This window comes from Triturus cristatus, chromosome 9 (assembly GCF_964204655.1).
Source record: "Triturus cristatus chromosome 9, aTriCri1.1, whole genome shotgun sequence".
NCBI classification, from domain to species: domain Eukaryota; kingdom Metazoa; phylum Chordata; class Amphibia; order Caudata; family Salamandridae; genus Triturus; species Triturus cristatus.
In genome coordinates, this window is record NC_140592.1 from 169,283,501 (window position 1) to 169,296,431 (window position 12,931).

Consider the following 12,931-nt stretch of genomic DNA (forward strand, 5'->3'; position numbering starts at 1 on the left):
TACAACATCCGCTCTCTGCAAGAAACGTAGTACGAAACGTAGTACGAAACGCGACTTTCACATTTTGTTGCTTGACTCGCACGTGTACATAATGCAGGTAGAGATGCCAGGGAGTAAAATGTCCTAGGTTTTGCATCTCAAACTTTTCGTTCTATGAATGACAGTGAGACAAGGATTATGCATTCCTTCTTTTATTCAATCAGTAGCCCTGTTGAAAACACACCAACTAACATCAGTATAACAATAAAGCGCTACACGTCTCGTGATTAAAAACAACATGACATAAAACATTCATTCCAATATGAAAAATGTATGCCTATGAAGCTGCCTTCTTTCCATCAATCATATTTTTTTTAGCAATGATACAGCTAGTTAATGAAAACCTTTAAACAATATTTCTTGCTGGTTATTACAACATTGCATTGAAGGAATCAGTAATGCAATTCTGAGCTCCCCGAAGTGATATTTCAAATCGTGTTCACTGCATCCCTGTTAATAATTTGTGAGCTCTGATGGTCATGGAGCCTGACAGCGTAGCCAGTGCTTAATTTGTGCCGGTGCTTAGCACCGGCACTTATTTCCCAGGGCCGGGTCTACAGTTAGTTGAGTCCACATGCAAACGCTGACACACGGAAAGCAGAACCTTGCACTTCCCAGGATACCCAGCAGCATCTGAGCACTTCCGCTCACCAGCGCGCCCGGAGGTGCTTAAAAGGCAGAGGTTCCCTCCGCATCGCAGGACGCGCGCGGGCGGCGCCAGGAGAAGCCCGGGCAAAGGGCAGGCCGTTTGTGGCCGTTAGAGGCCGGAAGAGGCAGGGCAGGGCCACTACCCTACCATCCACAGGAGGCCGCTGAAGGATCACTAAGGTACTGTGTCGAGTTTTCCATATATGAGGGTGGATGCCTTGTAAGTGCTGATCTGGGTTTTTTAGGATATGGGCAGACCATTGTAAGGACTTACATAGATATCGGCAATACAGCAACACCGATATGTCTGCTAAAATCCGAACACGATCGGCAAAAGCGAACACTAAGGACCAATTAAATCCCAGACAAGGGAGCAAATCATTAAAGACCCCCCCCACATGCACCAGCGCAGCAGACGGCTATTGACAGAATGTTGCTCAAAGCCATTGGTGAAGTCTCCTGCGAAATCGCACGCACGGAGAGGCGGCTCTCACTAACTCCCCAATTGAGTCAATTGATTTCGCCTCCTTCTATTCTACCATTGACAATTCAGGACTCGGTCTTGGAATCCCCAGTGATTGTTAGTTCTCCTGTACAGACATCCCCGGATAAGGGTCTAAACGCAAGGGGTAAAGGGGCTAATACACAAGCTGCGAACAGGAAAATGAATAGCAAAAAGAAACCTAGGCACAAAAAGGGCAGAGGTTGCCTGCCCATTAATGATATAGAATCTATAGTGGCTGAAGAAACAAGGGACCAAGCAATGGGCATACAGGTCCCCCCGGGTTGGGTGTCAAACATTATTAGCAACCTGAAGCTAATTTTGAGCAACTGATTGATGCCCAGACAAAACAAATTCTGAGTAGGCTGGATAAAGTTGTGTCGTCAGTAAAACTAAAGAGGGGGGGGGGAAGTAATACGCTCTTAACATCACTGCCCAGTATTCCGGTCAGCGACATAGCGGGCACAAAGTCATCATCTGCACAGAGGGATAATCCTAGTGAAGCTGAGTTATTAAAAAAGAACTCGCCCACCACTCTACTAGATAACCCTATAGCAGGGCCTTCTAGTGGTTATATAGGACCTCCATCATTGCTTATTCCCAATCCCCCCCTCACTGGTGGAAGAAATAAAGACCCCCTCCAGAAAATAACATCCGCTAACAGCAGAGAGGCACCCTGTACCAAAGTAGGTAATAAGGGGTTATGCTTAAATTTACCCCAAGAAGCGGCCCCCTATGTCATCATCCTCACAGGGGTTCCAGAGCTAAAACTCAGCCAAATAGAGCTGCATGACGAGCTTAAAAATAAAGTCACGCATTGGCTGAATAAAAATAGGCCATTGCCAAGGAATAAACAGGGAGAAATCTTGCACGTAAGAAGGGTTAGGTGGATTGGGAATAAGGCAAAAAACAAAGTGGGTGATTGTGTGGTGATAAATTTTCGGGACCGCAGAACAGTAGACTACATATTAAGCTGGGGCTCGGTAGTCGCTGGTAGTAGTATTAGTTCCGCACCCCTATGGCTTTTCTATGCCAATGAATCAAGTCCCCCGTCTAGGAATGGGGCAACCTATGGCAGAGAGGAGGGTTATCAGAACAGCAAGGATGTCTATGGCATAAAGTCATATGCCCCATTTAGGAATCATGGTGGACTAGCCCTGTTAAATAGGTTTGATCCCCTCATGTTTATGGAAGAGTGGGATTGACTGCAAGGGGTGGAAGGTCAAGCTGAGCAAATTGCACAGGAGCTGACTCTTGAGCAATCCCCCCCCCCATAGGCAAAGATCAAGACCACCCCAAACGGAGTAAACCAGGTTCGAGTCATTTGGGTGAGGAGAGGTTCCTGGACAATATCATTGTAACTAAACACACATTGGATAACTTGGTGGGGAGCCAGGTAGGCTTGCAGGAGGAAAAGGTTATCGAGTTGGAAGCACAGGTGTCCTCTCAATTACAATACGCACAAGTTGCCCATATGGAGTGTGTATTAAAGAAAGCCACCATTGAAGTAAAGGTTCCCTCTCCCAATACCCATATAGGTTCACTAGGAGTGGAATGGCAAGTGGGGATTGAAATGATTTCATGGAACATCGCGGGGTTAGCTTACAAATTTCATAACCAGGAGTGGAGACAGTATGTTAGCAGATTCCGTATAATTTGTTTACAGGAAACCTGGGTGGTGGACCATAATCCCTTTCATCTTGATGGGTATAAGTGTTTTTTTGTGCCCGCACGGAAAATGGCTCCGGGAAGACCAATGGGAGGGCTAATCACATACGTGGACTTACAGTTAGAAGGAGTGTGGATTGACCTGAAGTGGAGCTCAGCTAATATACAAGCCATTGGGTTTGAAGTGAGGAAGATGAACATTGTTTTGATTAATGTATACAATGCCTTTGCAGGGACTGGGAAGAGCTCAACAATACAAGATTTAGACAACTTATTGACTGAAGAGCTAGCGCAGAGGAAGACAGTAGTGGTCCCATGTGTGATCCTAGCGGGGGACCTAAATTGTCAACTGTGTCCCAATCTAAGATGGATGGAGGGCGCCTGGACCGGTTGCACAGTGGAAAAAGGCACACACTTCGAACATACCCCTGATGGGTCGGAGTTAGAGAGGGTTTTGAACAATCAAGCACTTAGGCACACATTAGATTTGATGGGGCCTAAAGATGGTCCTGAAATTACCCCAACATTTAAGGGAAGAGGGTATTGCTCCATTATAGATTATATAGCAGTTTCCATCCCTTTTTGGGATTGGATAAACAAGGCTGGTATTGAATGGAGCATATTCAGTGACCACAATCCCTTAGTTTTGAGGATTAAGAACTGGGCCCCCTGTACTGATAAGAAAAGTGCTAAGGCAAACAGTACACTGAGGGCAACTGATCAAGGGAGAAGGCTCAGATGGGCCAGGGTGGACGGGGATGCCTTCTACAGATCTCTAATGGAGGACGGTAAAGAAATGATTGGGGTGTGTCTAGATCCCTCATTGGAGGGTCCTATGGTGGTTAAAGCCTTTGAGGCGATGGCACACATCATAGATGGTCTACTAAAATCCCCCGCGATAGGGTCAATGAAATGCTCTCCTAGATGGTTTAATAGAGATTGCTCTAGGGCACACAATGAACTGAAAGAAAACTTAAAAAAAGTCCCTAGAGACAAGGTGCGCATTGCACAATGTAGGTTAGCATACAAAAAAGCAATCAAATTAAGGAAACTGGCTCTTCAAACACAGACATGGGAAAATCTACGGGAAGCTGCAGACAGAAGAGATCCTAGGGCATTTTGGAAAATAATAAACAATCCTTGCTTCCAGGATGCGGTTGCACCGGAAATTTGTACAACCATTCTTCTGGAGCAATGGTTTGATCATTTTAAAGTACTGTATAACCATGCAAACGAGCAACCGAGGGGGGAGGGGGCAATCTGCCCATGGACGACGACAAATGTCGAATTTACGGTGGATGAATTGGTAGTGGGGATCACGGGGCTGACGCAGAACAAAGCCCCAGGCCCGGACGGTATCCCGCCGGACCTCTACCTAAGTAAAGTTGATCTTTGGGCACCCATCCTTACAAGAGTAATAAATACGGCAGTCACCACAGGTATGCCAAGATCCTGGTCTGCAGCCACAATAGTCCCAATCTTTAAAAAGGGAAAAAAGGATGACCCTCGGTGTTACCGACCGATTTCACTAATTGATGTAACGTTAAAAGTTTTGGGGAGAGTTGTCCTAAATCGCCTTTTAAACTGGGCTGATGAACACCATATAATAACAGACTTGCAATACGGATTCAGAACAGGAAGGTCAACTACAGACCAGTGTCTGAACCTTTATTTATTAACAGCTAAATACACTATTGCAAGTAATCAGTCGGTATATATGGGGTTTATGGACCTCTCATCGGCTTTTGACCATGTCAACAGAGAAAAGCTCTGGAACTTGATGATCAAACTAGGGGTAGAAGAGGGCCTGGTAGTTATTTTGAGAGCACTCCACTGGAACACCTCTGCTAAAGTGCGTTACAATTTGGAGGGTGATACCACAGCTCCCTTCCCCTGCACCAGCGGGGTGCGCCAGGGATGTATCCTGGCCCCGTTCCTGTTCTCACTATACATAAATGGGTTAGACCAGGCACTATGTAAATTAAATGTAGATACCCCTAGAGTAGGTTCACGATCGGTATCGGTGTTGCTATATGCCGATGATGCGGTACTCTTAGCCCGAACACCTAAAGGCCTCCAGACCTTGCTGGATGGATTTGTCAGTTTTATGGCCAGTTTAGATCTAGCGGCTAACCTATCCAAGTCATATGTATTGTTGGCAGGTTCTAAACCATGCAAAAAGTTTTGTTATAAAATCGGCACACACATAATGGAACAGGTTAAAACCTTCTCCTATCTGGGCGTCTTATTTGATGGGCTTTTAAATTTTAAATTTTTAACGGAAGGGCGAAGTGCAAAAGTAGTGGCATCAACAGGGGCCATAATGAATTATGGACGTAGGCTGGGTAGGTGGTCGCCTGAACAGGTCATGCACCTTTATGGTTCAATTTGCTGTCCCAAAGTAACGTATGGGGCTGAAGTTTGAGGTTTTGTAAATACCCTACAAATTCAAACTGAGGAAAACAAATTTTTGAGGAAGGTCTTACAAATCCCACAAAGCACGTCAGCTTATATCACACATGCTGAACTGGGAAGGGTATATATGGAGGACCTGATTAAAGTTAGACCACTTATGGCCTGGTTAAGAATTTGGACTAATAGTGAGGCTGGTCTGAGTAGGCAAATAATTAGAGATTGTATGGGTAGAGACAAGGGGATGTGTATTCCATGGTTGAGTTATGTAAGGGGTGCCCTGACAAGATTAGATTGTAAGAATTTCTTTATTGAACCTACAACAATTATCCCCGAGGACAAAACCAGTATTAAAAGAATCTTTCTGGCAAAAGAGATCGCACGTAGAGCTGCCTCAGAAGAAAGCAAGCCCACAGTCCGTATCTATAGTATAGTAAAGTCAGTAGAAGGCATGGAACCATATCTTGCCTTATTATATAATGCACAAGATAGATTTTTAATCACTCATTTTAGGCTCAACCTTTTACATCATCTTTTGGCTGATCCGCCTGGTTTTACTGTCACGGGTGAGCAGAAGGGTACCTGCGGCTGCGACAATAGGTCTCTGCAGGATACCCTTCATTTTGTATTCCTTTGCCCTTTTTATTCAGTACCCAGACGCCGCTTTTTAGTAAGGTTTTTAAAACAAATGAAGTTTAGACATGCCAAAGTTGCTCTTTTATATTTACAAAGGGCCGAGAATCCACTGACATTGGCTTGTATTATGAATTTTATCAGAGTTGCAATAAGACTGAGATACACTAGAGGGTCACCTTGAATGCTTTGACGTTAAATGGTCTCCCTAAGGCCAATGTAAAATGAAATGTATTGAGATGATGTTTTTTTTTTTTTAACTGTTTATTGTACTTTTATGATATTTTTTAAATATCGAATAAAGGATTTGAAATGAAATGAAATGAGTCCACATGCATTATAAATCATACTTTTATTGGCGGTGCGCTGCTCTGAGTAGCTGCCACTGTTCCAGCCCCCCCCCCCCCCATCTCCATGAAGAGCTGATATCGCACATGAATGCATGCGCAGAAATCATTTCATTCTGGATACAGCTGCTCGGCCGCCCACCTAAATATAAGCCACACACAGAACATTACCGCCAGAAACTGAAACTGGTGTGTCCCTGCCTCAGAGTAGGTAACCAACACCGTCACAACCCATTTCAATTTTGCAGTCATTCATTGGTAGCTCGCTAGTATAGTGCACTCAGTGGTCGCAGTGTGGAAAAAAAAGTAGGGGAACTGTGGGCGGAGAATCAGAGGGCGGGAAAAACCAGAGGATGGGGTCAGTGGGCGGAGTTAGAGGTGTGGCCAGGATTGGCAAAACATCCCAATCTTTAGTATTTGTTTGGCATTTCACTGACCAGTTACAGCTTATTATGTTATGTAATTCAACCAATGGACACACATGATTATTTAACGATTAATATGAGTTATTGACATTAAAATAAATTCACAAAGAGGGATATGTTTCTAATAACAGAATGCCCCAAATATGCTTAAAAATGGAAGCGCGGGGGCGTGTCCAAGATGGCGACGGAGTAGGACGTGCCTTCTGTCCCTCCGCCGCCGTGACCTGCTTAGCCTTGTGTGGCGCCTTCCCTTGGCTCTGCCGGCCGCCGCTTGAAGTTGGCGCTTTTCCCCCGGAGGCCTAGGAGAAGATACGGCGCCCTTTGCGACCTCTGGGGCAGAGAGAGGGGGTCCCCTGGCAGCATTGGGGCCTGCGGCGCGGCCGACGGAGGAGGCCGGGTGCCTTGCATGAGGGAGCGGCGGGGGGCGGTGCCTTCTGCCGTGACGGTGCGGAGCCCTGCGCCTGAGAGGCGAGCCCGGTGAGGCGCGACCTGCCGATCCGGCCGAGGCGGGATGTCCGGTAGGTCATGCTGCGGATCGGCGCCGTGAGAGGTGTGCACCGGCGATCGGAGGCGGCCGAGCTGTGCAGGAGACCCACCTGCGAGGAGCAACGGAGCGGAGCTGGGAGAGCCGGAGGCAGGGCCCAGGAGGGTAGCGTTGGGCCATCGGACCCGTGGATTTGAGGAAATATGAATTTTGTGATCAGTTATGTCCCCTATCGTAGACCCCAACGACTCCATGTGCATGCTATAAGTACATGTATGTTCCCTCCTACTCCAGTTTTGAAGACGCAAATATATGTGCGTCCACCGTCAACATGTCCTCTTTTAGACTCGCCATGAATGGGTCAGATATTCCATTCCTAAGTATGAAAGGCCACCGACTTTATGAGGTTCACTTTCCACATTTTACAGATTCAGGCGAGTAGGCCCGAATTCTGTCATCAAGCCTTTTTCCTGCCTTCTGCCTCTGAAAGCTCCAGTCTGAGCCTGCATCTGTATCCATGAACTTTGTCCTACTCCCTGCGCGGCTAACGGTGCCTGATCCAGCCTATCGCCTGCCAAAAACTGTATTTCACCTTCAAGATTATCTGCTTCGCTCCTCATCCGATGCATTCCTGTCTAGTAGTTTAGGTAAACATTCCTCCAGCTACCGTGCAAGGGGCCAGGCCTCGCTGTCCTCATGCAAGTAATTCATGGCCCTGTTACCATGGAATATTCCTACCCCCTCGCATCTCATGTAGACACTTAGACGCTTGTACACGCACTAACAGTCAGTATAGAATAGATTCTATCCTAGAGACCTTTCCTTTTGGATAACACAGTTCTTTAAACATAGGATATTAGATATGATTTGGGATTAGGTTGACATAACCCCCAGACTTCTGTCTCCACATGTAGAGCTAAATGTCAAGTCCCCTTCACCCTCTAGTTGCACGTCAATCACACGTCATGCGGCTGCGCACGCATCTCTGCCAAATATTTCTGCTGACATTGCAGGATTCTCTTATGGATCCACCCATTTGTGACATCATGTTTAATGACGTATTTTAGTTACACCCATATTTACGCCTTTTTTGGTTACGTATGCATATTTTATCTCTCTTATCAGCTGTTACGCCTCCTGCGCCTGTTACACTATAATGCAATTCTTATAAAAGTGATTACCTGTCAATAATGTATGCCCCTTCCTTCCTGAACTTTCGTGGTGATGGAATAGAAGGCCCACAATTCGAATTGTATTCCTTTGTATAGGAATAAAGCCTTTTAAAACCTCTAATACCACGGATTCTGCCTCTTATTTTTACTGAGTTATTCTCACTAAGACTTTACCGCATAAAAATAGTACCGGTAATTAAATATTTACCACAGATTGCCCGGCCTTGCGGAGAGCGAGCGAGTTGGAGTGCCCCCGGCCCTTGGGACCCTGGCGGCTGCGTGGGTGCTCCGCCCGTGGGGGAGTGCAAGCTGGAGAGCTGCAGAAGTGGGAGCTGCCTCCAGGTGCAACGCGAGGGCCTGAGAGGCCCCAGCTGGAGTGCGACCTGCTTCACCTCTTGTGCTGCTGCTGACCCCCGCCGATGGGCTGCCTTCCCCCTCCCCAGTTGGGTTGTCGCTGGTCCTGGGGGCCCTTGGTGATTGAGGACTGGGCAACTCTGGAGCTGCGCTTCGACGTGCGGAGAGGCCTGGTAAAGGTGGCGCTGTAGGCCTGGATGTGGATGGTGGCACGTGGATTCCCTGCCTTAGCCGTGACTCTGAGCATCGCCCGGCCGGCCGGCCGATTTGTTGCCTGGGGGCCACGAGGCCGGGGGCCCTGGGGCGCCATAAGGTGAGGGTGCTGGCTCTGACCTGGCCTGCGAAGCGCAGATTTGGAGACTGGGCCCGACGCCCCCTGCTCGTGCCCCGACTGCTGGCATCCAACGGGGCTTCCTTGGAACGAGGGGCCTGGCCTGGGCCTGAACCTCTTAGGCGGTGAGAGGTGGTGACTGTGGCGAGAGGGAGGAGAGACGGAATCCTGGAGCGCGTGGCGCTCGCCTGGGGCACTCGGGGAGTGGGCCTTCGTACCTGGGGAGCCCGATCGGCAGCATAGTGAAGTGCAGGGGACTGTGACCAGCAGCTGGACCTCCGGGTGCTCTTTACGGGTGATCTGAGGCAGGGTGGCCTCGTGGAAGAGAACTGAGAGCTGGTGGCGATCTGGAGTGGGGGAGCGGTGGTCGCAGCGACCGGCGGGTGCCGGTGGGGTCACCCCTGCCCTTGGAGAAGTGGAGGTCGTGCGCTTCGGCGGAGGTGGTCTTGCCGTACGGAGTGGCGAGGAGCCCTTGACTCGGGGCACCAGACTTGTGAGGGCACCGGTGGAGGACTAGCGGAGGGTCTGCCCACCGTGGGGAAGCCCGGCCATGAGGAGTGCAATCTGCCCCCGGTCTTGTATACCATACGCCCGCCATATCACACACGATGTCGACTGGGCCACGCAAGGGTAAATCGGGCAGAGAAGGGCCTCCAAGGGGCGCGCAGCCGACGACACCTCCGGGTCCCAGCGCTTCCTCTCAGCAGAGGGACGAGGATGCACCCGCCTCTAAGGCCTTTATGTTAGAGCTCTTCTCTGCCATCAAAGAGGACATCTTGGGCCTCCGCTCCCAGCTCACCTCGGATCTCAGAGAGATGAGAAGAGATGTGGACGGCATTGGCGAGAGGGTGGCAACGTTGGAGGAGCATGACCTGGACCGGGCGGGCGACGTCCACCAGCTCCAACAGGAGGTGCTTCGACTCACGGAGCAGAACTTGGATCTTCAGGCGCATGCGGTAGACCTGGAAAACCGGTCTCGTCGGAACAACATCCGCATCCGAGCGGTGCCCTGGGAAGGCGAGGCGGGAGATTTACGTGGCTATGTGGAAGCTCTCTTCTTGCACATCCTTGGTGACGATGATCTCCACGAGGTCAAGATGGACAGGGTCCACAGAGTGGGGCTACCGAGGGGTTCGGGGTCTCCCCCACCAGACATCTTGGTTTGCGTCAATGATTTCCAGCTCAAGGAACGTATCCTTCGTAAGGCGAGGAGTATCGCTAACTTACTCTTCAGGGATCACCATCCTCAACTCTTCCAGGATCTGGCGGCTTCCACACTGCAGAAGCGGCCTGTGACGACGTTTCTACGCGACCAGAATGTGGCGTACTCCTGGGGTCATCCCTTTCGCCTCATTTTTCGATGGCAGAACAGGCTGGTCCAACTTCGATCACTGCAGGCTGCTAAGGACCTTCTTGGGTTGGAGGACGCTGCGCCCTCCCTGGGGGAGGGGCGCTCGCCGTCGCGGCACCGACGACGCTCTTCCTCCTGGCACAGAGTAGGAAGACAGGCGGCGCAGAATGGGCCGGATACGGCGGCCAGTCAGCAGGAAAGGAATGGAGAGGTGACCTCCGTGGTGAATGCAACGGTGGTATCACCGCGGGACAGCTCGTCGGCTGCTTGAAGGTAGAGGGAAGGCTGTTTGGCGGCGGAGGTACGCCCCCCCTTCCGTTCAGGTACCGTGGGTAACTATGTACTTTTGGGGAAGACGCCCCGGGCCAGTGAGCGACTGGGACACTGACTGATTCCTGGGACTTCGTGATCTGAGGGTCTCAACATCAGCCCTCTTGGTTGAACTGTTTGTGTTATTGAAATTCTTGTGTTGGGGTTGGGGGTTTTTCTTATTTCTTGCATTTGGGTTTCGTTTGAGTATTGGATGGGGGGTTCTTGGGGGAAGGGGGGAGGTTGCGGGGGGGAGGGGGGAGGGATGGGGGAGTGTCAGTGGTGGTAGCCGAGAGTTGCTTGGAAGGCGGTTTTGTGGGTCTCGCTCAGCGAGGGCCCGGAGAGGGGGACCATGGAGGGTGGCGGGGGGATGTTCTGTGGTGAGGGGTGGAAGTCACGCTCAGCTCAGAAGGTACCTGTGTTCGGGGCGACGTGGGGAGAGAGGGGTCTGCTGGTGCATGTGCTGCCGCTTCGGCTTTGGGTCGGCTTGGGGCAGGAGCCAGGGATGTCGCTGGGGATGGGCTGGGTCTTGTGGTCCTGCAGCGAGCTACTGGCCTGCCTTGGAGGAGGCGTTTATGGACAGGGGTGGTATATGGAGCGGGGCGTTTCCCCAGTATGGAGGGGATCTGGGAGAGCTGGGAGTTGGGATGTGTGAAGAATGCCTGTTACACTAGGAACCTGGAATGTGAAGGGGCTGAACTCTCCCCAGAAACGCCAAAAGGTCTGGAAGTATATCATGGATCACCACCTAGATGTGGTTGGTCTCCAGGAGACCCACCTGGCTCGGCGAGATGAGGCCCGGTTGAAGCATAAGCAGTTCCCCCTTATTTATAGGTCCTCGGCGGCTTCCAAGCAGAGGGGAGTGGCCCTGTCGTTACGCTTCACTTCCAGCCCTTGGGGGTTCGGAGCGACAGGGAGGGTAGGTGGCTCCTTGTCAAGGGAGTGCTCCTCGGTAGGACTTGCTCGTTCCTCGTGCTCTATGCTCCCAATGTGGGGCAAAATAGGTTACTCCTGGACCTTCTGCGATCCGTAGAGGACTTTGCGGAGGGGGCACTCTTCGTGATGGGAGATTTTAACTTGGTGTGGGATCGGGAGTTGGACTGCTCTCACCGCCGGAGAGCGGAGACAGGTGTATTCTCCGACGAGGTGCGCAGGCGGTTTGAAGAACTGGGTCTGTTGGACGGATGGCGCTCCCTGTATCCCCTCTCCCGTGACTACACTTTTTTCTCCCACGTGCATCACTCGTACTCCCGCTTAGACCACATTTTTTATAGTCAGTCCCTCCGGGGATCCCTGAGAGAGGCCAAGATCTTTCCTCTTGCTATCTCTGATCATAGTTTGTTTGCGCTGGGCCTTCAGTGGGCATCGGAGGGGAATGCCCCGCGCCGGTGGTACTTTCCGGCATCACTGGTGAGAGACGACTCCTCTTGCAAAGAGCTCCGTAAGGCGATCCGGGAGTTCTTCGAGCTTAACCCGGTGCAGGACACCTCGGTTTTTACTACCTGGGATGCCTTTAAGGCTTCAATAAGGTGTAGTTGCTTGGCCCTTAACGCGGACCTTAATAGAATGAGGAGGTCGGAGCGCGAGGCGTTGGAGGCGGAACTCGAGGTGCGGGAACAAGCGCATAAGGCCCAACCTTCCAGGCAGACGTTGCGACCTCTGACTGCTCTTCGGGGCAAACTCCGGGCTCATTACAACAATCGGTCGGAGTGCACCCTCCTGAAGCTCCGTCAGCTCTCCTACGCTCAGGGAAACAAGGTGGGGAGGCATTTGGCCCGCCAACTGCGCCGTAAGCGTGAGAGGGATCACATAGGAGGCATCCAGGACGCAACCGGCTCGTTGCAGCACTGTGATGCTGCCAAGGCTGAGCGCTTCGGGGAGTTCTATGCGACGTTGTATGCGGGGGAGCCCCTGGACCCCAGCGCCCAAAGGGAATATATGCGCGTGCCCTCGCTCCCTCAGGTGTCTGGGACCTGGAACGACTTGCTTTCTGCCCCCATCTCTAGGGAGGAGGTGCTGGGGGCGATCAAGTCCCTAAAGCCCCACAAGGCGCCGGGTACGGACGGATTCACGGCCCTTTTTCATCAGACCTTTGCCGCTGATGTTAGTGACTTCTTGGTTCAATTGTTCAACGCTATGGCCGAGACGGGGGCGTCCTCGGCTTCTATGGTGGAGGCGGTCATCTCGGTCATCCCCAAACCCGGAAAAGACCCCACTGTCTGTTCGTCGTATAGACCGATCGCCTTGCTCAATATC